Source organism: Peromyscus maniculatus, chromosome 5 (genome assembly GCF_049852395.1).
Source record: "Peromyscus maniculatus bairdii isolate BWxNUB_F1_BW_parent chromosome 5, HU_Pman_BW_mat_3.1, whole genome shotgun sequence".
Taxonomy (NCBI): Eukaryota; Metazoa; Chordata; class Mammalia; order Rodentia; family Cricetidae; genus Peromyscus; species Peromyscus maniculatus.
In genome coordinates, this window is record NC_134856.1 from 117,879,742 (window position 1) to 117,888,399 (window position 8,658).

At 39.3% G+C, this 8,658-nt stretch overlaps 1 long non-coding RNA gene across 2 annotated transcripts; it reads left to right on the plus strand.

Moving 5' to 3' along the window:
• Positions 1 to 1,274: 1,274 nt before the first annotated feature.
• LOC121829802 (uncharacterized) lies at positions 1,275 to 7,744 on the plus strand. 2 transcript variants are annotated; one of them, XR_013051572.1, is made up of 3 exons: positions 1,275 to 1,462; positions 3,726 to 5,125; positions 6,746 to 7,744. It is a non-coding gene; the product is annotated as an uncharacterized LOC121829802 (long non-coding RNA). The 2 variants fall into 2 exon arrangements; XR_013051571.1 differs by lacking the exon at positions 3,726 to 5,125.
• Positions 7,745 to 8,658: the final 914 nt, after the last annotated feature.

Genomic DNA, 8,658 nt, shown 5'->3' on the forward strand with positions numbered 1-8,658 from the left:
GACTGCCCAATTCTCCAGCTCCACCTTTGTCCAAAGAGTTGACAGATAAGTAAAACTAGCCATTCAACAAGACAGTGCATATGAATGTGGTTGAAGGCATACCATTTGGTCTATCTATGTTCTTACACTGAAATCTGCGGAAGAACAAACATTTCAGAGATGATGGGGCTAAAGAGGGCATTTCCCCTCTGCTAAGATTCACAAAACTTCAGACAATTCCATAGCATTCATTGAACACATCCCATAGCCAGAACAGGTAGGAGACACAAGATAAAATCAGGGCCTTCTATCCTCAGAGAACCTCTAACAGATGAGAATAGTGCACATATCTGAGGAACTCCAGACTGTGAGACACTAGAAAACAGAGTACCACATGTCTGTCAGGAATCACATGTCATTGGGCAGAAAGAATCTGGTTAAAAAATAAATAAATTCCATATACAAGGAAGGACTTCATTTTTCTTGTATGTCAAGAATGTCAGAAGCACATGTGGTTTGTGCTTCTTCAAGGCTTTTGAATAATCTAGGGCCAAATTTCTGTATAGTGTATTTCCCTTTGGCTTTATGAAGGAGCAAGCAACAATAAAACATGGCCCATGGTGTGATGGTTTGATATGAATACAGTTACATGATGTTTACTACTGGGGGTATGTTGTGAGAATTGTGTTATTAGACATTTTTATCATTGCACAAACATCACAGAGTACATGTAAACACACATAGGTGGATGGGTTATGCACTCAATATGATCTCGATCTCTCTCTCTCATCTCTATCCATGGGTGTGTGCACATGTGTGCAATGTGCATGTACACATGTGTTACCAATAAACAAACATCATGAGTACTCATGCAGGTCAGAGTAGAAAGTTGGGTATCCTCCTCTATCACCTTCTACCTTATTCCCTGTCCTGAAATTCATGGCAAACCTCCTGTCTCAACTTCCCAATTGCAGAGATTACAGGTGTGAGCTATTGTACATAGTTTCCAGGTAACCTTTAAATCTAATCAAGAACCATGATAAGTGTGAGATGGATAATGTATGTTATGCCACTTTATAGTAAACTACTATTTTACCATAAAGCACATTCTCTAAAATAAGTATTTAAAAGTATAGTATAGTATAGTATGGTATTGTATAGTATATATGCATTGTGTGGGATATACTTTATATGTTTGAAGGTGCAGAAGGTTAAATGATACCAGCATCACTACACCAGACTGAAAAGCTGTCTATGATGTCATTAGGGCTATGATGTCATCAGGTGATAGGAATTTTTAACTCCATTATTTACCTTATGAGACTGCAATATGCGTAGTCTAACTTTGACTATGGCATTACTGTATCATCATTGGATACATTATGAAATTATTAAATCAAGATAGCTGACATATTCCTCATTTCACATATTATTTTCATGAACTGAGAACATTTTAGATCTTAACAGTCCCTGTGGTTTCGAGGTAAGTACTCTGGAAACTATGTTTACTCCAAGGAAAAAGAATGGAAGCGAGTGAAAGGCAGAGAAAACAAATGTCAGCTCCATCTACAGCCCATGTAGAGGCCTTTCTTAAACTCCACCTAACATCTTCCAGTATCATCTTACTTGTCATATAGATGTGCTTCAGTGGCCCACAGGAAAGAGGCTTGGAAGGGCATTCTTTCTTAACAGTTTGCTCATGATCCTCCAACAACATCAAGCAGGAGAAGAGGAGGATACAGTTGAAGATGTAGGATCAGCAGAGAGCTAAGGGAGGACCATCCACCTGAGATAGCTTCCCCGATGACAGAGGATGAGGGTTGAGCTGGATCTAGAAACAATCAACACAAGTGGTCCCAACAGAAACCATCCATTATGTGAGAAGTAGGCTTGGTCTTAGGGTTTATGGCCAGGTGAGCAAAAGCATTAGATGACCAGTTAGACAACACACAGATTGGGCTAAATGGCCAATTTATTTGATTGCTAGGCTGTGGTAACAAACACCATGACTCAACAGCATAAGTAACAGATTTATTTTGTCACAGTTCTGAAGTCTGGAAGTCCAAGGGCAAGCTATCAGTAGAGCAAGCTTCACTTGTTTGCCTTTTCTTGCACATGGCCTCTTCTGGGTGTGTCTTCATATGGTCTCTGTACATGGCTCACATTTCTCTGTGTGTCCACATCTCATAAGGACACCAGTCAGATTAGATTAAGGGCCACCCTATTGAACCCACTTTAACTCAAGCATCACTATGTGAATTATCTCAGATCTGGTCAGGTATTGATACTACTGTAGGCTAGATCTTCAACATGGGAATTTGAAGGTCAGATTAAGCAGGCACAAAATTCAGCCTATACAGGGAAACTTTAAAATCCAGACTAGGGGCTCTGGTTTAGTCTGTATGCAACTAGTAAGTAGACAACAGTGGTTTCTGAGAAGAGAGAACATCAGTAGAGTTGTTTTCAGCAGGCTAGCCCTCTATTGTCTTTGTGTGGGGGTGACTCATGGTGACTCTTCTTTGTGTGTGGGCTAAGGGTGATGATAATGGAATCAGAACAATAGTGGAAGACAAACAGCACATGAAGTAGGCAGTACATCTGAGAGATACTGTAGGGCACAACAACCAGGACTGGGTGACTAATTTGATGTCAAAGTGAGGATGAGAAGCCCCACCTTTTTATTTTTAGCTTTGGTAGATGTCTTCCTCAGAATCATTGCTTTCCTCCTTTCTGTTCCAGCTTAAGTGGGATGCATGTAATGAGTAAGCATGAGAAAAATCCTAGGATGGACAAGCTTAGATTTGGTACAAAATTAATTTAGTTTTTGTATTAGAACAATCCCATGAAAAGATTATTGTATTCTCAGTCTCTGCACTGTCTGTATAGCAACCTCCTTTTATTTAAATTATTTAAAATTAAACACAACTAAACTTTCCTTTCTCAGTCATGCTGACTACATTTCCAATACTCAGTGAACACATGCAGCTACCATGCTGAACAAGCAAAGGACATGTCCACCTTCATGTAAACATCTGAGATAGCCTTAGTCCTTCTGTTCCACTTAGGACCTTAACTGTGAAATGCCACCACTTCTTGTCCATGTGACCCTCCTACCAACATCTGGGTTGCTCTAGTAACAATGGATTGTTAGTTTTAGGACAGATTTAATTTGTACTATTGCTGTAATAGTGAACATGATGGTCTATAATATACATGCTGAATTTTCAACTGATTTGCTTGTTTATGACTCCACAGACATCACATGTATTTATTGTTAGTGGCCATGATGGAATTTCTAAGCCTTATTCTGATTATCCAGCTACTTCCATGACGTTGACATCCAGGCACTCATTCCTGGTTCTTCAAGAGGTGCTTAGTGTGTTTTCTCTGTTTAAATGACCTGTTGCATACAATACAGACCATGTGACTTTTATGTGAGATCTGGGGCTCTGGCATCCACTGTTCAGCTCTGTCAGTTTTCATTTTTCTCCCTTATTTTCTAGTCTATAAAATATGATTTAAAAAACTATTTGGGCTTCACATATTCCTAAAAATTAAATGAGCTAAAACATGCCTAGTTCTTAACAAAATAGTCCAATGTGTTATTTTAATAATCAACGTATTTTCTTTTGTTGTTGAAGGAGTGATATTTTAAGCCCAATTGTTTTCTGGCCAAACACTGTGCAAAGGAAATGAAGACACAGGTCTGGGGCTGTGGTTAGTGATTCTGGGTTGTTTCTTGCCAGAGCAACCATTTCAACAGTTCCTGCTGCTTGGTGAAATTTCCTGTTCTCTGTTCCACTGCTTTTTCTCTGTGGATTAAAAACTATGAGTAAGCTGAATAGCAGCCAGCATGCAAACTCTGAAAATGCTTTCTCGTGGTTTTCAAGACAACAGAGCCCCTTATAGAACACCCACCCAGAATCCAGGTAATTGATCAAGGTAACTATAACCCCTCCATCTCTCCCATTTCATTTCTCCTTTGAATGGATTCATTGTAACGAGAATGAAATTGAGGATGAGAAATAACACCGTTTTTATGACCTGGAAGCACTTGGAAGTTAGCATTCACAGAATGTGATGCACTTAAGAATTGGAGTCTCTCTCAAGCCCGTTCTCATCCACTATAGGATGTCCAGTCTGATGGAGCGTGTTTACAGAAGAGACTCAGTACAGAAGGTTGCTTCACTCTTCTCACTGTTCTTGCTTTCCCCCTCTGGCCTGGCTTTTGCTCCACCATTATATGAAATGGCTCCTTAGACCTCCAGGCTTGACCTCCCGTTTCTTTTGACATTGCCAGTCACTCATGCTTACTTGAAATTTATCCCAGTAGCCACAACTTTGTTTTTGCACCTTGACCTCAGAACTTTCTAGATTGGCATGTTTATGGATACTGTCCTATTAAAATTTAATAATGTCTCAGATAAAGTTCTTGGCAGAATGATATTCACAATCTGGGCAACTGAAAAGCGGAGACTAATGCCTAAAGTGTTGGACTGCCTAATGAGGACAATAAGAAATCATCGGATTGGAACAAGGACCCAACCAATTGCACCATCTTCTGTGACTCCCAAATATCCAGGCTTGGTGGGTTATGAACAACAGATGATGTCTCTGGCCTTTCAGATAACTGCTCTCTAATAGGTATGAGGTGTTTCCTTGTGGTTTTAATTTGCATTTCTCTTATTAGTGCTGCGAACAGCTTTCCATACAGGGGTTGTGGGATTCCCAAATGTTATCAGATTAACACCTTACTAGATACATGCTTTGCAAGCATTTTTTAGGCTACCCACCCTCTGTTGATGATGGCCTATGTGGTACAGTTGTTTCATTTGATGCTGGCCTACTTATTTTTGTTGTTGTCTATGCTTCTGTTGTCACATTTATGAAATCATTGCCTGGAATAATGTCATATTTTTTCTTATGGTTTCTTCTAGGGGCTTTATAGTTTCTGACTTTAAACACTCATAATTCAGCTTTAAAAGCTCATAATTAATTTTGAGATACTTTTTGTATACAGTATAGGATAAATGTCTGCTTGCTTTCTTTTGTATGTGCATATATGCTTTTCTCATACCTTGGCTGAAGAGACTAAAGTCAAGTGTTGGCATGATATTGGAGGAACCAGAAGTTTCCCACACTGCAGGTGAGAATAAAAATCATGCAGCCAATATAGGAAATGGGGCAATGATTCTGCAAATACCATTAAAAATGGGACTCACTGTGCTCCATCAACGCAACTTTGAGGTATTTATTTCAAAGAAAGTAAATCAGAATCTTAAAGACATTCTACTGCAATAAGGCTACTTCTGTCTCGTTTACAGCATCATTCACAACAGCCAAGGCATAGAAGCCACATACATGACCACTAACAGAAAATGAAGAAAGTTTTGTAGGGGCTGGGAGATAGCTCTGTTGGTAAATTGCTTGCTTAAGTTTAATTCCCATTTTAAAAAGCCCAGAAGTATGTACTTATAATCCCAGTGCTGAAACGGTGGCTCCCTGGCACTCAGTGGTCAGCCAGCCTGGTTTACTTGGAGAGTTCCAGGTCAGGGAAGAGACTCTGTCTCAAAATGTGGATGCTGCCTGAGGAATGACACCTGAGTCTGGCTTCTGGCATCCCCAGGCACTTATACACATGCAAATGTGTACCTGCACACACATTAAGATGTATACAAACCAAAAATGTAGCATACACACACATACACACACACACACACACACACACACACACACACACACACACACACACACACACACACACATACAAGGAAAGACCATTTGGCCTTTAAAGAGTAAAATATGCAATATGTGACAACGTGAATGAACTTTGAGAACATCAGGACAAATATCAGATTTTTATCTATTTCAAATACCTGAGAAGAGTCAAATTCATAGAACAAAGACTGGACTGGCTGATTTCAGGACAAAGGAGAGTTAGAATTGATAAGTTACACATCATAGATAAAGTTTTAGTCAAGTATAATGAATAAACTCTAGAACTCATATGCTCACATTTTATCTACAGCCAACAATGTATGTGGAGCTACATGACTTTGGTCAGATGTGAGTTACTAAGTTCATTTAATGAAAGATTAATAATTATCACCTTCTGCTGAGAATTGAAATAAAAGAATGCAAACTCATTCTTTCTGAAGTGGAGTCCCTATCACTTAGTGATTAGAGTTTCAATCACTGAGGCATTCTTACCGCCCACCCCCAGCATAAATTGTTACTCATGGAGGGCTTAGTGTTATGTCTAGAAACAGTAATTGCTCAATGAATGCTTATCAAGGAACAATATGTTTGGAGTCACCTAGTCCTTTGTATCTTCTGACACAGTACTTATAGCTTACTAAACATTTGAAATGTATGTAGTCTAAATCAAGAGATTCCTTGAGTACAAAAAACACACTGGATTTCAGCATTGTGGAATGTAAAATGCTGTATTAAGTCTTATAATGAATACTGAGATGGAATGTTGAAAACATTTAAATTTGTAGTGTTAAGTAAAATACATATAATAATAGGCTAGCTTCCCCTATTTCCTTATATTTTTAAGGTGATTTGTAGAAATGTTAAAATTACACACAAGCTCACATACTTCAATTGGGCAATGGTGTATGGATGCTTCTGAGATTAACAACTCCTATTCACATAGTGACAGCAAAAGAGAGCCTCCCCTCCAATGGAGTACTTGTTCGCTTGTGTGGTAGCATTGTAGTTAAAATAATATTCAACAAACCAGTTTTTCTATCATCCCCAGCAATCTCAGACAAGTTCTAACACCTATTCAACAGCTTCATGGATCAAATGAGACCACTGGGTGAAGGAATCCTCATCTAATGATCAAGAAATCATCAGATTGTCCTGTTCCTTTTTATATGACAACTCTCCACACCCCACAGGCAACCCTCAGATCTCTCCTCAGGCTCTTGCTGCTTGCTTCAGCTCCTTGACACCTTTGAGAGCTTTGTAAAGCATTCTCTTCATAGCACCGCCACAAGCTGTCTCCTCAGAACCAGTGTGAGGGAAAGCAGCTCATGACGCTCCAGTTCCACCTTCTGCTCCGGGGAGGAGGCCAGTGAACTTCCAGGAAGCACGGGAGGGGCAGCCATACCTCAGAACAGAGAGAGTGGTTTTAGAGACAAGTAGAGCTCAGAGAGAGGGAGTATAAAAATTTTGTCACAAAAGAGGGAGAGAACCAGTTGTTGAGATTTATTCTGGGCCCAGGGTGAAGAAGCCAGAAGAAGACTTTTCTTAGAGTGGGGAGTCCCTGCCCCCCAACATATCCTTTATTGCAGTATTCCTTTATGACATGCTTGATTCTATGTTTGGAGATTCAATCTAAGGTTAGAACGAAATCTCAGAAATAGGTAATATGCTACCCTTCCAGAGGGTTTGGGTTACCCAACACTTCATGAACATCTTGAATATTTGCTACTGTTTGGGTATAATGTATAAGGTTTGTGTGGTCAGAGACTTAATCCTCAGGTCAGGGCACTCTGATGTGTCATGGAATCTTTAAGAGTTATGGGAGGTCCTTAGGTCACTGGACCACAATCTCTGAATGTGCGTCCCAACACAAAGAGCAAGTATGTCCCACATAGTTGTCTCTGCCTCCCAGCTCCAGATGTGGCTGTTCCATCAGACAACCCTGCCAACACTGTTCCCTATACCATATGCCAATTGGAACTCATCAGAACTGAACTAGAATCTTCAAACTTCCAAAACTATGAGCTGAATAAACCATTTTTAAAAATAAGTACCAAGTGTCAGGTATTTTGTTACAGTAATAAAAGAACTGCCTAATACACTACAATAATGGTTGTTGGGCTTTGGAATTATATAGACACAGACTCAAATCTCTCAGCTGTTTCTCACCAATGACTTCATCTTGGTCACTTTCTTAACTTTCTGAGACTCTTTTTCATCACCTTTATAGGGTTAGTTCTTTTTACTTATGTACTCTGAAGAAATAGATGGTGTGTCGTAAGCATTAAATATGATCCCTGGCACACAGCAAGTACCAATGTCTACCCATTCTTGCTTTTGTTATTCTTATTCTTATCACTAGGCATCATTCATTTCAGCCTAATTATCATTCCCTGAGACATCATTCTCAGTCCTAAATATCCTAAAGGCAGCATCTTCCACATGACTCTTAGTACCTCTGATAGCATGTATTAATGTGTGTCTCTGTGCTTGTGGGGATATTGGCATATATATGTATGTATATATATATATTAATTTTTAATTTAAAAAAATAATATTTTATTAATTCTTTAAGAATTTCATAGTCTCTGGTTCTTGGTCACTCAAGTAGTGTTGGATGTGGGTTCTATATCATGCAATAGGCCTTAAAAGTCAAATCAGATGTTGGTTGGTTACTCCCACAGCTTTTTCCCATCTTGTCCTAGCATATTTTACAGCTGGACAGTATTGTATACCAAAGGCTTTGTGGCTGAGTTAGTATTTATGTTTCTCTTTTGGTAGCCTGCTGAGTACCTTTATCAAGAACACTAGAATATAGAGGTGAAGGTTCTTTGTAGGTACTAGTTCTACCTCTCCATAGTCAATGAGTTGTGTGGGTGTTGTGTTCAGCAATAGGTCCTTGCTGTCAGTTTGTGGAGAGCAATCTATTGTCTTGGCAACAGCCTGGGTTGTTTGAGAATTTCC